Source organism: Nyctereutes procyonoides, unplaced genomic scaffold, assembly GCF_905146905.1.
Source record: "Nyctereutes procyonoides isolate TBG_1078 unplaced genomic scaffold, NYPRO_anot_genome, whole genome shotgun sequence".
In the NCBI taxonomy this organism is placed as follows: Eukaryota; Metazoa; Chordata; class Mammalia; order Carnivora; family Canidae; genus Nyctereutes; species Nyctereutes procyonoides.
This window is the reverse complement of record NW_026575157.1, coordinates 54,793-71,704: the sequence shown is the minus strand read 5'-3', so window position 1 is coordinate 71,704 and position 16,912 is coordinate 54,793. Positions and strand designations below refer to the sequence as shown.

The window sequence follows — 16,912 nt, the reverse complement described above, 5'->3', positions numbered from 1 at the left end:
ATGTCTAGGATTCAGACTTTGTGGGAGGATGACTCCTACAACAGGTCTGGGGTGACTTGTGGTTTCAAGTCCAAGCCCAGGAGCCAGGCTTCCAGACTTCAATTCTTGGATCTGCCATACACCATCTGGTGCTCTTCATCTGATCACTTAAGTTCTCTGCTTCAGTTTCCTCAGCTGAGAAATGGTAATAGCAATCATGTTTTCTTCATAGGATTGGTGTGAGGATTAAGTAATTATAATGTCTAGCACATAAAAACAGAACACACTATTACCTGCATGTGGGCTGACTACTACTTTTACATATTGTAAATGTGAGAAGCAAGGCATTGGTCATTGGTCATCAGTGTCAGCTACTTTAGAAGTTACAGAGCAGTCATGCTGTGTGGACAGTATATGTCAGGGCAAGGTTGTGCTGTGATATCATTAGAGCCTGGTCATCTGGCTTGATTGTAAGTCAGATGGTCTCAACTCGGATACTGCCTGAAATATTTTCTTTTACTAAGACTTTATTGTTACTATTATTATCATCATTATTATTTTAGAGTAGTTTAAGCTTCACAGCAAGAGTGAGGATTAAGTACAGAAATTTTCTATATACCCCCTTGTAGGGATGCTGACAATACCAACTCGTATTCAGACCCCCATCTTGTTTACATCTTCACAATGACCTTCCTTGGGGCTACACATTCTAGATCCCAAAGTTATTGTGTGTATATCCTGACTGGAATGCAGGAAGACTTGTTCTGATCTTCTCTAAAGTTTTTAGATAACCAGTAGAGATAACACAGTTCTTCCCCTCCCTCTGCTCTGGGACGCAGATGGCATCACTTTAGATAACGAGTATCCCCACCCTCTATAAAATCCAGACTGTAGAGAATAGCTGCCTTGCACCTGGATCACCTGCCTCCCAGATCCTCTCTCTGTCAGTAAGTTACCCTGAATAAAATTGTCTAAAGGGTATGGAGTGGCTTGCTTTGCTTTTTGCTCTCCAAGTGCTTCCTTAGTGTGGAATATGCTTTACTAGCCCTCCTTCCCTTCTAACCTCTGCTCACATTACTTGCAGGGCCTCTCTCATTATCAACATCCCCTACCAGAGTGATACATTTGGTACAACTGATGAATCCACATTGATACCTCATAATCACCCAATATCCATAGTTTACATCATGGTTTAGATAGATAACATTCTTGGCGTTGTATATTCTAAGGGTTTGGACAAATACATCATGATATATATTCACTACTATGATACCATACCAAGTATTTTCACTGCCTTAAAAATCCTCTGTGCTTTACTTACCAGTCTTCGCTTCTCTCCCACCCATGGCAACCACTTGTTTTCTGTTTCCATAGTTTTGATTTTTATTGTTTCCATAGTTTTACTGTTTCCCTAGTTTTGCTTTTGCTTTGTTTTTTATTTTTTGGTATGGAATCACAGTGTATAGCCCTTTCAGATTGGATTCTTTCAGTTAAAAATAAGCATTTAAGATTCCTCTATGTCTTTTCATGGCTTGATAGCTCTTTCCTTTTTAGCACTGAATAGTATTTGATTGTACAGATATACTACAGCGTATTTATCCACTCAACCTACTGGAGGACATCTTGGTTACTTCCAAATTTTAGCAATTATGAATCAAGCTGTTATAAATACCCATGTGTAGGTTTTTGTGTGGACATAGTCTTCAATTCCTTTGGATAAATACTAAGGAACACAATTGCTGGATCATATGGTAAGAGTATGTTTAGTTTTATAAGAAATTGGTAAACTGTCTTCCAAAATGGCTATGCCGTTTTGTATTGCCACTAGCAGTAAATGAGAATTCCTCTTGCTATATCTCCTCACAAGCATTTGGTGTTGTCAGTGTTCTGGATTTTGACCATTCTAATGGATAGGTAGTGGAATCTCACTGTCATTTTAACTTGCATTTCCCTAATGACATACGATGTTGAGCGTATTTTCACATGCTTACTTGGCATCCATATATCTTCTTTGTGAGGTATCTATTATGGACTTTTGTACATTTTTCAGCTGGGCTGTTCATTTTCTTATTGTTGAGTTTTAAGACTGTATATTTTGGATAAGTTCTCTATCAAATATGTCTCATAAATATTTTCTCCCAGTCTGTGGCTTGGCCTTCTCATTCTCTTGGCATTATCTTTTAAAGGCACAGGTTTAGGGAAGCCTGGGTGGCTCAGCAGTTGAGCATCTGCCTTTGCCTCGGGGCGTAGTCCCTCAGTCCTGGGATTGAGTCCTGCATCATCCGGCTCCCTGTGAGGAGCCTGCTTCTCTGTCTGTCTCTGTCTCTCTCTCTCTGTGTGTCTCTTGTGAATAAATAAATAAATAAAATCTTTAAAATAAATAAAGAGCACGGGTTTTTAATTATAAAGAAATACAGCTTATCAATTATTATTTTCACGGATCATGTCTTTGGTGTTGTATCTAAAAAGTCATGGTCATGCCAAAGTTGTCTAGGTTTTTTCCCTATGTTATTTTCTGGGAGTTTAATAGCTTTTCGTTTTACATTTAGATCTATGATCCATTTTGAGTTGATTTTTGTGAAGGGTAAGATGATTGTCTACATACACTTCTTTTTTTTGCATGTGGATGTCCAATTGTTCCATTATTCAACCACTGTTGTAAAGATAATCTTTGCTTTGCTTCATTCTATTGCCTTTGCTGGTATACCTGAGATCACTTGACTGTATTTATGTGAGTCTATTTCTGTGTTCTCTATTCTGTTCCACTGATCTATTTGTCAGTTCTTTTGCCAATACCACACTGTCTTGTCTATTTATTGTAGCTTTATAGTAAGTCTCAAAGTCAGGTAATGTCATTCCTTCAACTTTGTTAATCTCATTCAATATCATGCTAGTTATTTCTTGAGATGTTTTTTAGAGAGTGTATCTCTGAAGACTTGCTTTTGCAGGTTTAAAATATTTTGCAAACACTCAAGTGTTCCTCATGCATCTCCTTGAAAGGAGTGGGGTTACTGTGTACTCAGTCATCTCAAACAATCTCATCAATAAGCCTTCCTGAAGTAGGATAGGTATACAGAATACAAAAATGGAAAAGTCTGAATTCTTAAACTCAAGGCATTTATACTGTATTAGGAAAGCTACTTATACAAACATGTTGCAATACCATGTGATAACTGCAGAAATAATGATTACTGCAAGGTGTGGTGTGGTGAAAGGCTAAGTATCATTTTCAATGGAGGAGGTTAGGGAAGGCTTGACTAATTATAGAAAAGATTAAATTGGTTTTGATGAAGGAGCTGAGGACTGGCGGTTGAGGAGGCAGTGGTGGTGGTGGTGGTGGCGGCTCTGGAGGCCCAAGTCCAGTTCTGGCTTTCTCCCAGTCCCACTGTGGTGATGCTCACTCAGCTGATGGTACTTCTGGGTGCCCTTCTGGCCTCAGACAGGCTACTTCACCAGGATTGATGCACATGGAGAGGAGTGCTTCTTGGAGCGGGTCACTTCAGGCACCAAGATGGGCCTCATCTTTGAGATGGTGGAAGGTGGCTTCCTGGACATCAGTGTGGAAATTACAGGGTCTGATAGTAAAAGAATTTATAAAGGAGCCCAAGAGTCCAGGGGGAAATACACATTCGCTGCTCACATTGATGGAACCTAGTAAGTTTTGTTTTAGCAATGGTATGTCTACCATGACTCCAAAGATAGTGATGTTCACCATTGATGTTGGGGAAGCTCCCATAGGACAAGATATAAAAATAGAAACTCCCCAGAAGAAGCTAGAAGAAATGATTAATGAGCTGGCAGTGGCAATGGCAGCTGTAAAACATGAACAGGAGTCCATGGAAATTCAAGAGAGAATACACAGAGTCATCAACAACAACACAAACAGCCGAGGACTTTGGTCCTTCTTTAAAGCTTTCGTTCTAGTTCATGACATTGGGACAGATATACTACCTGAAGAAATTTTTTGAAGTCTGGAGGGTTGTTTAAAAAGCCTTCTTTGGATGATCTCAAAATCATAATTTACTTTCTACCAAACATCTTGGTCATAATAATGTCATTAGTGTCTACATTTTTTTCAGAACTGTACTTATGTACAGTTATGTACTCACAGTGCATGTTTCTTTGTGATTGATAGATACTGGAGGAAATACCTTTTTAAAGAATGTTACAGTGAAAATTTGACACTCAATTGGAATGGTTTTTTATTTGAATTCTACCTCCATTATAAAGGCCTGTCAGAACTCAAATACTGTAAATGAAATACGGGCATATCGTCCCGATTATACCTTCATTTCCTTTTGTTTTCACAATAAAATGCAGTCTGTTCAGACTAGTACTTTACTGATAGTACTTTAAAATGACTGCACTCTTTGGATCCCTTATCCTACAGTTCAAGTCATTAAAGATTCATTTTATTGAGTCCTTATGAGAAACAACAGTCTGAATTTTGACGTCTTCTACCCAGCCTATGGGCAGAGCTCTGACTGGAATATGTTACAAGGCTGGTACTTTCATACTTGTCTATCTTCTTTTAGCGTTAAAGATAAGACTTAACCCAACAACATTTGCCACCCCCCTAAATTTGTATTTTGAAACTTAGGACTCAATTACCTCCAAATTAAATTGATGACACAAGCAGTTAATAACCATTTCATGGTTTCTGCCTAATCTTGTAAGAAGTCTCTACTAAAGCCAGTTTTCTGGGTGTTGCAGGGAATATAGCTTTTTTCTTTCTATGCTGGCAGCACATCTACTTAATCCCCTCCCATCATGTAGGAAGTGTGCATTCATGCAATCGAAAAAAAACTGGATGCCAAGGGTTTAAACCTCTTGGATTTCATTGCCATGATATACAGCCACTATTTTATTTTTGATCAGTGGCATTTTGACCACCATTTAATTAAGGTACTAAACATCACCGTTAGTACTAGGATTTTGTTTTTGTTTTCCTTGGACTTTTTTTTTTTTTTTTGGTATATGTGAATTTTATTTTGTGTAAAATACAATGACTTTTTCTGGTCTTTGATGATGAGTTTAAAATTAAAGAAGCATCTGGTTGTGGTGTATAATCCAGAATTATATTGTGATTGATGTAGGTTATTTATTTGTACATTTGTTTCAGATCTTTGCAAGGGGAAAACTATAAGTAACAAGTTTTATATATCTAATTTAAATATGTTACAGGTTTTCATGTTCAGGATAAACAATTTTTCAACCTTGGGTTGAGAATACTCGCAACAGTTTAAGGTGATTGTATTTTGCCTTAAGACAACTGTTGCAATGCCTTTTTGGGTTTTGTGTTTTGTTTTGGGGTTTTTTGGTGTGTTTGAAAATACTGCAAAATTGAGTTAAAAGATGCAAACTTAGAATTGGTTGTTATCTAATCTTTCCCAGTTCAGTGAAGAAATAATTCTTTTTAAAAACAAAATTGGTTCTTCATGAATAGTTAGGGATTAGTACATGGAAAGAGAGAGGGATAGAAGAGAATGTATAGTTTTAGACAGACAATGGGTTAGCCCAGAGAGGGATAGAAGAGAATGTATAGTTTTAGACAGACAATGGGTTAGCCCAGATTACATGAAGTATTGTGTATCACAGAAAGGGATTTACTCTAAACAGGAGCTATTTAGATTCTCAGGTGAGAAAAAGGCATGTGCATACTTGCGTTTTCAAAAAGATGTATCTCTCATATGCTTTACTGAACGGGTTGTCTCCAATCCCAGTGCTGGAACCCTAGGCATATGAAGTAGGATAATAAAAGATGTGGGGTAAGCAAGGTGAGCATCTCTAAGAAGATGGAGAAATTTATCATAGCGATGCACTGGCATTTTGCCACAACAGCCTGGCAGGAGTGAAAGAAAAACTTATATGTTGTATAGATGTGGCCTTCTAATGTGGCATAATTTTTTTCATCCTTTCTTCTAAAACATGTTGAGACCCCCTTTCTAGCTCCATCAAAGCCAAAATCTAGTGGAAATCCTGAAGGCAGGCTCAAAAGGAGTGAGAGGAAAAGAGAAACAAGGATTACTGTGTATCATCCACTTAACAATCATATGGGTTTTATTTTAAAAGTCAAAATAGACTTTCTGGCAGTAACAAGGGATGTGAGGGAAATGGTAGGATGAGTTGACCTGCATAGTAGAGGTAAGTCTGGACAGTACCTGCTCTTTGAGGGTCTACTAGTAGAAGTGGTTTGCAGATCCATGCCTACCAAACATGCATATCCTAAATGAGTTAGATCCATCCTCTCTAGGCCTGAACTGCATCCTATCTCTGTCATTTGTTCTCCAGAATAAGGATATTTTTTGTTTGCTCTGCTTTTGTTTTTTTAAAATAGAGATTGTGATAAGGGATCTTCAATGTCAATTTTATTTTCTCTTTTTTCCTAGGAAAAATCATTGACTCACAACTATATATATCTGCTTACATCTCTGTGTGGGGGAGGAGAGAGAGGGTTAGAAATCTCAGTTTTCTCATTAAGAAAATTCAGGTTTTTTTTTTTTTTTAAAGAAAATTCAGGTTTTTATGTGAGCACAATTGAGTATATAAATTGAATAGGTAAGTTAGGCTGTGAATAAAAATAAAATATCTACTTATAATATTTATTTATTTATTTATTTATTTAAAGATTTTATTTATTTATTCATGAGAGAGAGAGAGAGAGAGGCAGAGACACAGACAGAGGGAGAAGCAGGCTCCATGCAGGGAGCCTGATATGGGACTTGATCCCAGGACTCCAAGATCATGCCCTGGGCCGAAGGCAGGCACTAAACCGCTGAGCCACCCAGGGATCCCCTACTTATAATATTTATTAATCATACATACTATGTAAGAAATTTAGATTTCTTAAACATTTTTAGAAGTTCTTACACTTAGAAATTCTCACATTTCATGAAATAATTTAATCAAACTCTTCACATGCATTTTTTTTATATCAATGTCTTTTTACCAATTAAATCCCCTTTATGCCAAAGGTTTAAATCTCTTGGATTTCATTGCTATGATATACAGCCATTAACGTTATCTAACAGGCTTTTCTAGGCCATAAAAAGTATCTCAGTTACAGAACTTTTGAAATCTATATATAATGTTGTCACAAGGAATTTCCTATTCTTTGTTTATCCCACTGGAATTAATACTTTCATTTAAGTAATCATTAAGATTGTGTTTAATCACAATTTGGATGTCACACCATTAGAAATAATTATTGTCCTAAATTAACAGCCCCCCCCCCCCACGTTTTGTTTGTAGCTTGACTATGATAGGTCTTAAACTGTCCTAAATTGGGGTAAAGGAGCCAGAACTTTATGTAACTACATTGACCAGCCTTTGGATATGGTCTCTTAGAAGTTTATGAACTTGGATGAGATATTCTTATTCAACTGTGACATTACTGCAAGGAGTCAGCTGTCAGCAGCCCTAGAAGCTGGGAGAATGCTGCTTTAGTCCTGATGAAGGCCTCTGGGTGGTAGAGCACAGCCTTGGTAAGCAGAGCCAGAGTGTGGGAGATGGATGGTAGTTAGGTCCTTAGCTGACCATCTGTCCACACAAGCTGTTGTTGGTCTCTCCTTTGTCCATTCCCGCATGGCTCAATGAGGCCCACAAGCCCACTGTTGGTTCTTTCTCATATTTGGAGCACAAAAATCCTCTCATGAGTCTCCTGATGGCCACTTCTGCCTAAACACCATTGTAGTTTTTTGATTTTTTTTTCTGGGACATTTAGATCTCATGGGATATTTCTAGGAAATTGCTTTCTAGGTCTCCACTGCTGATCAAGGAACCTTCTGTTTTCCCCTCCTCCACAGAGATGGAATGTAGAGGTGTGGAGAGTAGATTTTTTCCTAATCTGGGGAAAATGTGCCATTTATTTATTTATTTATTTATTTATTTATTTATTTATTTATTTATTTATTTATTTATTTATTTATTTATGAGAGTGTGTGAGCAGACAGAGAGCACATACAGGGAGAAGAGACAGAGGGAGAGGGATAAGTAAGCTCCCTACTGAGCAGAGACAACGACCTGGGGCTTGATCCCAGGACCCTGAGATCATGACCTGAGCTGAAGGCAGCCACTTAACTAACTGAGCCACCCAGGTACCCTCTTTTCAGTGTTTCTCTTTCATCAAAATACTTTTTTTCCACCAGTTCCATGATTCTTTTAAATTCTCCCTAAGCCTTAAGTTTTTAGAAGTCAAAAGTCAGAAAAAATCATAGGTTACTATTCCTTTCCATGAAATGTTTTCTTTTCATTTCTCAAAATCAGTGAACCCAGAATCACTTTGCTCCTGCAACTGGACAAGAAGACCTAGAAAAATACTAGGGGGTGGGGGAAGCCCCAGAATTAACATCATAAAAACACTGTAATCACTATATTTGTAGTATTCAGTGATAATGAAATGAAAAGAAGGGGAATTTCAAAAGATAAAAAGGAGAGAAAATCCACAGAACATTATAAACCCCCATCACATTATATTCAAAGTGTTTACAGTGTGGTTTTCCCATTACAACTCAATTCCTTAAAAGTAGAGATTAACCATTTTCATTAATCTGTCTCCAATATCCAGGAGGTACTTAGCATATAACAAAATCCCATGTGTCTTATTCAAATTTCAAATGTCTCCAATGTTAGCTGTTTCTAGCCTGTTTCCCTGGTTCTCTAAATAAAAACTAAATATTTCTCTTCTATACTTCCAGGTATAGTATGTACACCACTGCTGATCTATAGCACTCATGATTTTTCTTTGCAATTGTTCACATCATCTATCTCCTGTATTAGACCAAGAGCCCTTCGAAATCAGAAGTTATAAACTATTCATCTTTCCATTAGTGATGTTTACTGAATAACTGACTCTTCAATCTGGGAGTGACATTCACAGTTCCAGTAGTATAGATGAATTATTAAGTTCTATGTTGTGCACCACATATACCTCAATTTGTAGTGAAACTTAACTTTTTTAAAAGCAGAGAAGTGGGTTGTATATATTGGAAATTTATATATTAAGTTAGTTAAATAGTGAGATGGGTTTACATTCCAGCTCCCTGGAACACCTATCTAATCAGAACAATTCATTATCTAAAATTGCCATATAAACAAGATTTTTTTTTTAAAGAAATCACAAATGACATTGAGGTTTTATATCTTTTTAAACCTATGGTGAATTGGATTTTAGTGGGGGTATAAGGTCAAGTTTTACTAGTAAAACATACAACACATTGTCACAAGAGGGCAGCCTTTTAACATGAATTCTTCTTCAACCTGTAGGCATTCCTTGAAATTTTAAGACACTCAATGTCTTTTACTAAATGATAAAACAATACAAAATATTCAAGCAGATATTTTAATTTATGCATGTTGGTTTTCTTCATTACTTCTAACAAAAATATTTTAAATCTATAAAGAAAACAAGGGCTGAATTGTCTTATGTAGAAAGATGGGTTTACATGTATTATACTTTTTAAACATCAAGTCAGTAGTAGGTCAATGGCTGAGTTGAGTGCACCAAAGTTTTGTATGACTAAATGTGTCTAACCAAGCAAAGGCAAGCTGGAGGCATCCAGACTGATATTTTAGTCAAGGCAAATTAACATAATTTGATTGCTTGTTCTAATTTTTAAACTTTTAATGTCTAGAGACACAATGCTATTGGATATATTGATAAAGAGTTAGTTGCAAAATGTCTTGGTGTATGGCTGAGCTTGGTCTGTAACACAGCGGGATAGAGTCACTTCTACCAAAGTCATGAGATGTTTCCAGGAGTAGCACATGGTGTTATTACTACCTGACCCCACTTTGCCCCACCTTGCTCCAAGTTGGGTTTCTCTTCTTACTGAATTGGAAACTCTCCCAGCCAGTTGTGGCTTCACAGGCCCTACAGGTGATTCTAATTGAGGACTATTAGCAGCAACTAGCAGAGAGTAACAAAGGACGAAATCTCCCATATGGTTTAGAGACTGCATCTAGTTTTTTAGCCTTAACACCTCTCATTCACAGCCTGGCCCTTTACCGGCCCTCCCCTCCCCCTTCCTGCTCCTAACACACCAATACCCATAGGCTACACTCACCTCCCTGTGTCTAGGGCTAATCCTGATCTATGGCAGAAGGGATTCAAAGACCTCATTTTTTGAAGTTGTATTCATGCATCACCTCTGATAGTTGTAGAGTATTCCTGTTATAATTATGAGACAGAGGAGTCTTTCTGTGACACCCCTCCCCCCCCCAACACCCAATCCTGGACACTGCTGTCAAAAAATAGTGAGGCACTTTGTCAAGTTAATGCATGTCACACAGTGGGTGGAGTGACAGGGGAGTTTTGTAATGATCTTGTGGACCTGAGATAAGAAATGTGTGTTCTAATAGACCTGGCAGATCCAAAGATGGTTTGTGGTTGTGCTTGGGACAAAGTGGACACAGCACTGATCTTCAGGGACTAATGACGGAGACCGAAAGGGTAAATCTATCCCGGTGGTTAACATTTGGTGCTACTTCCAATCCACTGTGAAATCTTAACAATATAGAAAACCCCTGCTTGGTCCCTAGAATCTAGATGCAATTCTGGGAACAGGATGGAGAATCTGAATTGATAATTACATTTTGCCACCTAGTGGCTACATATGTGACATGTACATGAACCAGCCACTGTCATCCATTTGGTGGCCAGTTACAGCAATTCTTGGCCTTGTACTAGGAGGGAATAACTTTCTTAGTAAAAAGTAATCCTTTCCTTTATACATTTATAAAATGGTGGAAACATCACACACTTGTCAAGGCATATGTAAATATGGAGCACACTATAATCTTTACCCAGAATAGAGATTAATAACATATACACAGCTGATTTTCATGTGAGATGGAATGGAATTTGTTTGAATTAGTGAGATTTAAAAAGTTATTTTATCTCCTGATTATAAAAATCATAGTAACTCATTGATTTTCAATCTAAAATACAAATTTTTTAATGCATTTTGAATTTCATTAAATTTTTTATATCAAGGGAGAAGCTCATTAAATTCTTTGGAAGAACTAAAGCAAAAGTTTAAAATATAAATTACTAGGGAAATTGGATAGTATATCAGCAAAATATGTAAAGTTGCATTGAAAACATTTTATCTCTACATAATAATGCAGTGAATCTAATCACTGTAGGCTATTTTGGTCTCAAGCTAGAAAAAAATCTGATTAAAGCTGAAGGGAATTACTAATGATAATATTAAAAAATATATATGTGAATATATATATATATATAATGTATGGCATGAACTTGGTTAACTTTTCACATTATCTCTATAATCAAAGCCTTATGCCCCATTAATCAGCATTTTATGCATTGAATATAATTAGATAAATTTATCAATTTGTGGCTTAAGGATTTTAGATGAGCAAACTCCAAAAGAAATACTTGTAAAATTAAATATTTTTGAAAGGCATCGATAGTACCTTTTTAACACCAGAAGATTATTAACCTAAAAATCAAACCATTTCTATGTGATTTGGTATTTCCTGTGTATTAGCAGGAATGGGGCCTAAGTGATAAAAGCAGTTGGGAATTCCAGGGAGTGATGTAGCTACACTGTTGAGACTTGAGATTTCTTTTTGATTCTAGACTGAGTATACTTCTCTCTGTGTCTCTAAATAAACAGCAAGATTAGGTAATTTTCAGATATATTCCTGGGTCTGGCATATAACTAAAAATATAACTATCAATAAGTACTGGTTAAATAAATGGATATATTTTACTCTAAGTAACTAAGTGGTCATATTTATAGTCAAAACTTGCTTTTACATCAAAAGGAAGTTTAGAGAAATTGAATGAGGTGGATGTGGTTGAGCAAGACACAGTTTTGTAAGTCTGTAGGTCTGACTGTGTGGTGTAATCATTGGGGGCTTTAAGAACAACAAAGTTAGTAGCCTATTATCCATTGAGATACTGATACAGTTCTTATGGATATTTTATGTTTTTCAAGAAAATCTGTGGTTTTTAAGTGTTGGAAAAAGCAAATGATGTAACAATAAACATTCCAGTTAATTTAGAGAATTTAAATAAATTCCATGTTTAGAAAGTATACGATTTAACCAATATATTTTCCCTCTGTATTCTTCATTTTGAAAAAAAAATGTTCTTTATCTTCAGATTTATTGATACTTTCTTCTATCACATCTGGTAAGCCTATCTAGTAAATTTTTCATATTAAATATTATATTCATCAGTGCTAGCATTTCTATTTCCTTTTTTCTTGTAGTTTTTATTCCCCTGTTGAAATTCCCCATATATTCACATGTATGACCATCTATTTCTTTAATTCTTGAGTTTACTTATACTAGCTAACATACAGTCCTTGCCTTCTAATTCCCAAATTAGGCTGCCTCAACGTGTCTTTCCATTGTCTACTTTTTTCCTATGTGTTATATTTTCCTGTATTTTTTTTTAATGCATAGCTGTTTTTAATTATATACTGGATTTGGGGCTGATATATTGTAGAGACTCTGAGTCCTGTTATTTTTCTTTGAGGAGTGACTTTTTCTAGTATTACTCATCTATCTGTACTCAAACACCAAACTTTCAAACCTTTGTGCTGCATGGTGGGTGAAATCTATGCTCTATGCCAGTCCCTCAGATATTGCTTTCTGCTGGGATCTATGGAGTATCCTCAATGCATGTGCAACTTAATAGTCACCATAATCTGGATGGAGTTTATATGAATATTTCAGATCTTCACCATCTGTGACATTCTCTTCTATGACTTTCACTTGTATGGGATTCTCTCCCACTCCACTCAATTTCCCAGTTCTTCTGTTTTGTTAGCTTGGAACTCTGTGCTCATACTCCTCACACTGGAATAAAATTGCTGCTCCAGTTGTAGCCATCCAGTTCTTCAAGACTGCAGTGTCATCAGGTATAAAGCTTCAGTAAAGCACACTTAATCAGAGCAGTTATCTTCCTTTGATGGTCAAGTATTCAGTCATTGGATGAATATTCTGATATTTCTGCCTATTTTTCCCCCATAACATCAAATATGTGTGTATTTTTATTTTATTTTTATTTTTAAAGGCTTTTTCTATTTTTTTAAATTAAGATTTTATTTATTTATTCATGAGAGACACACACAGAGAGAGAGGCAGAGACACAGGCAGAGGGAGAAGCAGGCTCCATGAAGGGAGCCCGATGTGGCACTCGATCCCAGGTCTCCAGGATCAGGCCTTGGGCCAAAGGCAGTGCTAAACTGCTGAGCCACCCAGGCTGCCCATGTGGGAATTTTTAAATGTTTTGATAGAGTTTATAATTTTTTCCTCTGCATTTGGGTTAGTCAGATATGAGCTGCTAGCACATCATTGTAATGTAAACTTTCTGTCTCTCATCTTTTGAAAAACCTCTCTCTATTTAAGAAATTTCCCAAGCTGTGAATTCCTCTGTAAAATGAAGCAAGGCTCAAATCCTCTATTTCCTTTGTAGGCACATGTGCACTTGAATCTTCGGCTTAGCTAATCAGACATACTCATGCATTTGAAAGTATGAAAAGTGATAAGAGGCACTCTTTATAGATATCATTTTAATTGATGCAGACAAGAATAATAATAACCAATTTTTACCAGAAAATTCTGTCCTCAGTGGTTGTTTTCCTGTGGGTAAGTGGTTAACCTCATAGTATAGAAATAGAATTGGTGTGGTGGTAAGGCATGATTCTGTTAATATTCTAGTTTGTCTTTTTTTTTTTTTTTATGTTGATTCCCCTTTTTACGTCCTGTAACCTCTACCTTGTATAATCTCTCCTATACAATTTGATTCTGGCTTTTTGTTTCCTGGCATAAATTGGATTTTGATGGACAACACTCTTACTTTTGAATGAAAGAAAGGGTTTCGGTTGACCTTAGACAGAAATAACAACAAAGAGGAAAATAAGGAGATCTGTCATCTTATTATCATTATATTGATGAAACATTTAAAATTCAACAATCCTCTTCTAAAAAGTAGAAAGTTTCTGTTTCTCATTATCTTCAAAACAATATCATTAAATATAATTTCTGCCTCATGAAGGATTTCCAGAAATATGCAAACTTAATAGCATCAGATCATTAGGGGGGAAATAGATAGAAGATTGAAAGAGGTAAGCACTGTGCAGTAATCTAGATGGAACACAGTGTGTGCATGAAGCCTTAATACTTTTTATCATGGCATTTATAAAATAATAGTTAGGTTCCTGTGAACCTGCTAATTAATATGACTGTCATAGACATTTCATTAACCTAAGCAGTTTAGGTTTCCTGTAGATAGACCACATGTATCCTCATCTTTAACCTTTCCATAATGTTTCCTAATTACAGGTTTCATTGATTCTTAATAGCAATGGGACAATAGTGGTTTATAAAGTTATGTTCTAATTTTTTTACACTTTTTTTACACTAATGAGTAAGGCAATTTTGCCTTTCATTTCCTCTTTAGAGCTAATTATGCATTCTAGGTTAACAAAAATTCCTGATCATGCTACCATTGGCTTAAACTTTATAATGAAACTCATTATTTCCATTTATTACTAGACTGCATTACAGTGATATGTGGCTAATGAGTTGTCAAAATGTTTTTTGAGAGGTTAAAGGATACTTCAAATAAATGTCAACATTAATTTATCTGAATTTTTAAAAAGTTTTCTTTTTTACCCTCAAAGGATACTAATGAAGTTAGGATATGAGTTCTCTCTGGTTAATAAAATTGCAAAAGTTAAAATGGACTATTTCAACTTTTTCTGAAACAGTGAACATGTTTAATTTTTAAAGGCCATCTTGTGTCTGTTTTATTCAAAGGGGTCAGCTCCTTCATTAAGCTGGTTGTTGAAATTTGAGCAACCTTTCTTCTTTTTAATATAGTTACTGACCAGTCCAAGCCTCCAACTTTGCCAAATATATGAAATTATATAAAGAGTAATTTGACAAAATAAAGCAGATGCCTTTCTGTAACAGCTTTTGGACTTATATCATAAATCCTGTCAACTGGTTAATAATTGCTTTAGCTTATGAATTGTGAAATAAAAATGAAAGCACTATATAGTTACAATAGCATATAATTTAAATCCTACAAGGCTTTCATTTGGCAGAAAATTCCTCTAAAAGTATATATAAATTAAGAGCATATAGGGCAGCCCAGGTGGCTCAGCGGTTTAGTGCCGCCTTCAGCCCAGGCCCTGATCCTGGAGACCCGGGATCGATTCTCACATCAGGCCCCCTGCATGGAGCCTGCTTCTTTCTCTGCCTCTCTCTCTCTCTCTCTCTCTCTCTCTCTGTCTCCCATGAGTAAATAAATAAAATCTTAAAAAACAAACAAACTATAAAGAGGGGCGCTTGGGCGCTTGGATGGCTCAGTCAGTGAGGGTCTGCCTTCCGCTCGGCTGTGATCTGGGGTCCTAGGATAGAGCCCTGCATTGGGCTCCCTGCTCAATGGGGAGCCTGCAGCTCCCCTTACTTGGGCGTGTGCTCTCTCTGTTGAATAAATAAATAAAATATTTAAAAAATTAAACATATAAGGAGTTGTCTACAGGTGCATCGACAAAGACGTCTGGGAATGTTTGATAGAGATGCTTTTTTTTCTTTATGTAGTATCTTTATGTTGGAGGGTTTCCAGAAGTACGTCATGCTGTAGGTCACTGATCGAGGAACAGGCAAGAGGCAAAGGATGGAATAGAGGTGAAAATGAGGAACAAATAGAAAGTGAAGTTGTTTTTATAAGAAAATGGTCATGTGGGAGGTAATTTCAAAACGTGACTTTATCAGGTAGCATTTTCTAAATGTATCACATGAGCTGATTGATCACCTGTTCATGTAAATTGTGCCATGGAAATAAGACATGAAGGCTATGTATTATAGTCTTAAAAATGGTTGATAGTAGATGAATTATTTATACTTATGTTAAAAGCAATAATCTTGGTTTTTAAGGAGTGTAATGACCTCTTGAACTATCTTCCAATGGATTTTCTAGGAGTGTCTCACTGGCAAAAGCTCAGCCCCAAATAGCTACTACCTTCATCAAAGTGTAAGGACATTTACAGTTTCATTTTCAGCACATTTCAGCAAGTTGCCTTCTTACAAATTTATAAGATGAATACCAATCAGGATAAAATATTAAATGGTAAAATAAATTGGTTCCTTCAAGTGAAAAGCTACGCCACTACAGTTCTTCTTTCTTAGTAATTGATTTGTAGAAATATTTTTATTCATGTCCTTATAAGGGCAGCAACACTCTCAAGAATTTCTTGTGAGACCATAGCCACCAATATAACTGCAATTTATAACTAATTAGCCCACCTGCGGGGCGTTGGTTAAATTTAACTGGAAGTAATTTCCTAATTGGCATATCCTGGAATAAAAGCAAAATCTAATAGCATTTTAAGAGAGGTATAGCTTAAAAATGTTTTTATTAAATTTTATGAAGTATGAAATATAAATTCTGGTCTCCTGTTTTGAAGTTTGATAGTGTTATTGTACAGTGAATGTGCCAGTGGACAACCATTGCTTATTAAGCAAGTTTATGCAAAAGCGTTGGGACAGGTCCAGCTCTAGGTAACGTTGTAAAATATTTGATGCTTGCATTCGGAGTTTCTTTCTCTGTTTCAGGCGTAACCCACATATCAACAGATATATGAGGTGTGGTCAGAGCTTCCCAAAATTGCTGGTGGGAAGTGTGCCATGCATAAGCACACCTCAGTAGCCTGCATCTCCCATGAACCTCTTGGGCAAAAACTATAACTGTGCAGTTCATTCTGTCTCTATCCACTCTTATACATAGCAAGACCAAGGAACACAGTTGGCTAAGATGTGTCTAGTTTACAAGGTATGTTTATTTATTATAGGAAGTTAGTTATTCTTACTGTGAAATTCAGCAAATCATTATTGTTATAACAATAATCAAGAAATAAGCAAAGTCTTAACAACTTCACCTTAGGGTAAA

General features: G+C 36.3%; 1 pseudogene; it reads left to right on the top strand.

Moving 5' to 3' along the window:
- On the top strand, nt 1-3,966 carry LOC129502303 (transmembrane emp24 domain-containing protein 2-like; annotated as a pseudogene).
- Nucleotides 3,967-16,912: the final 12,946 nt, after the last annotated feature.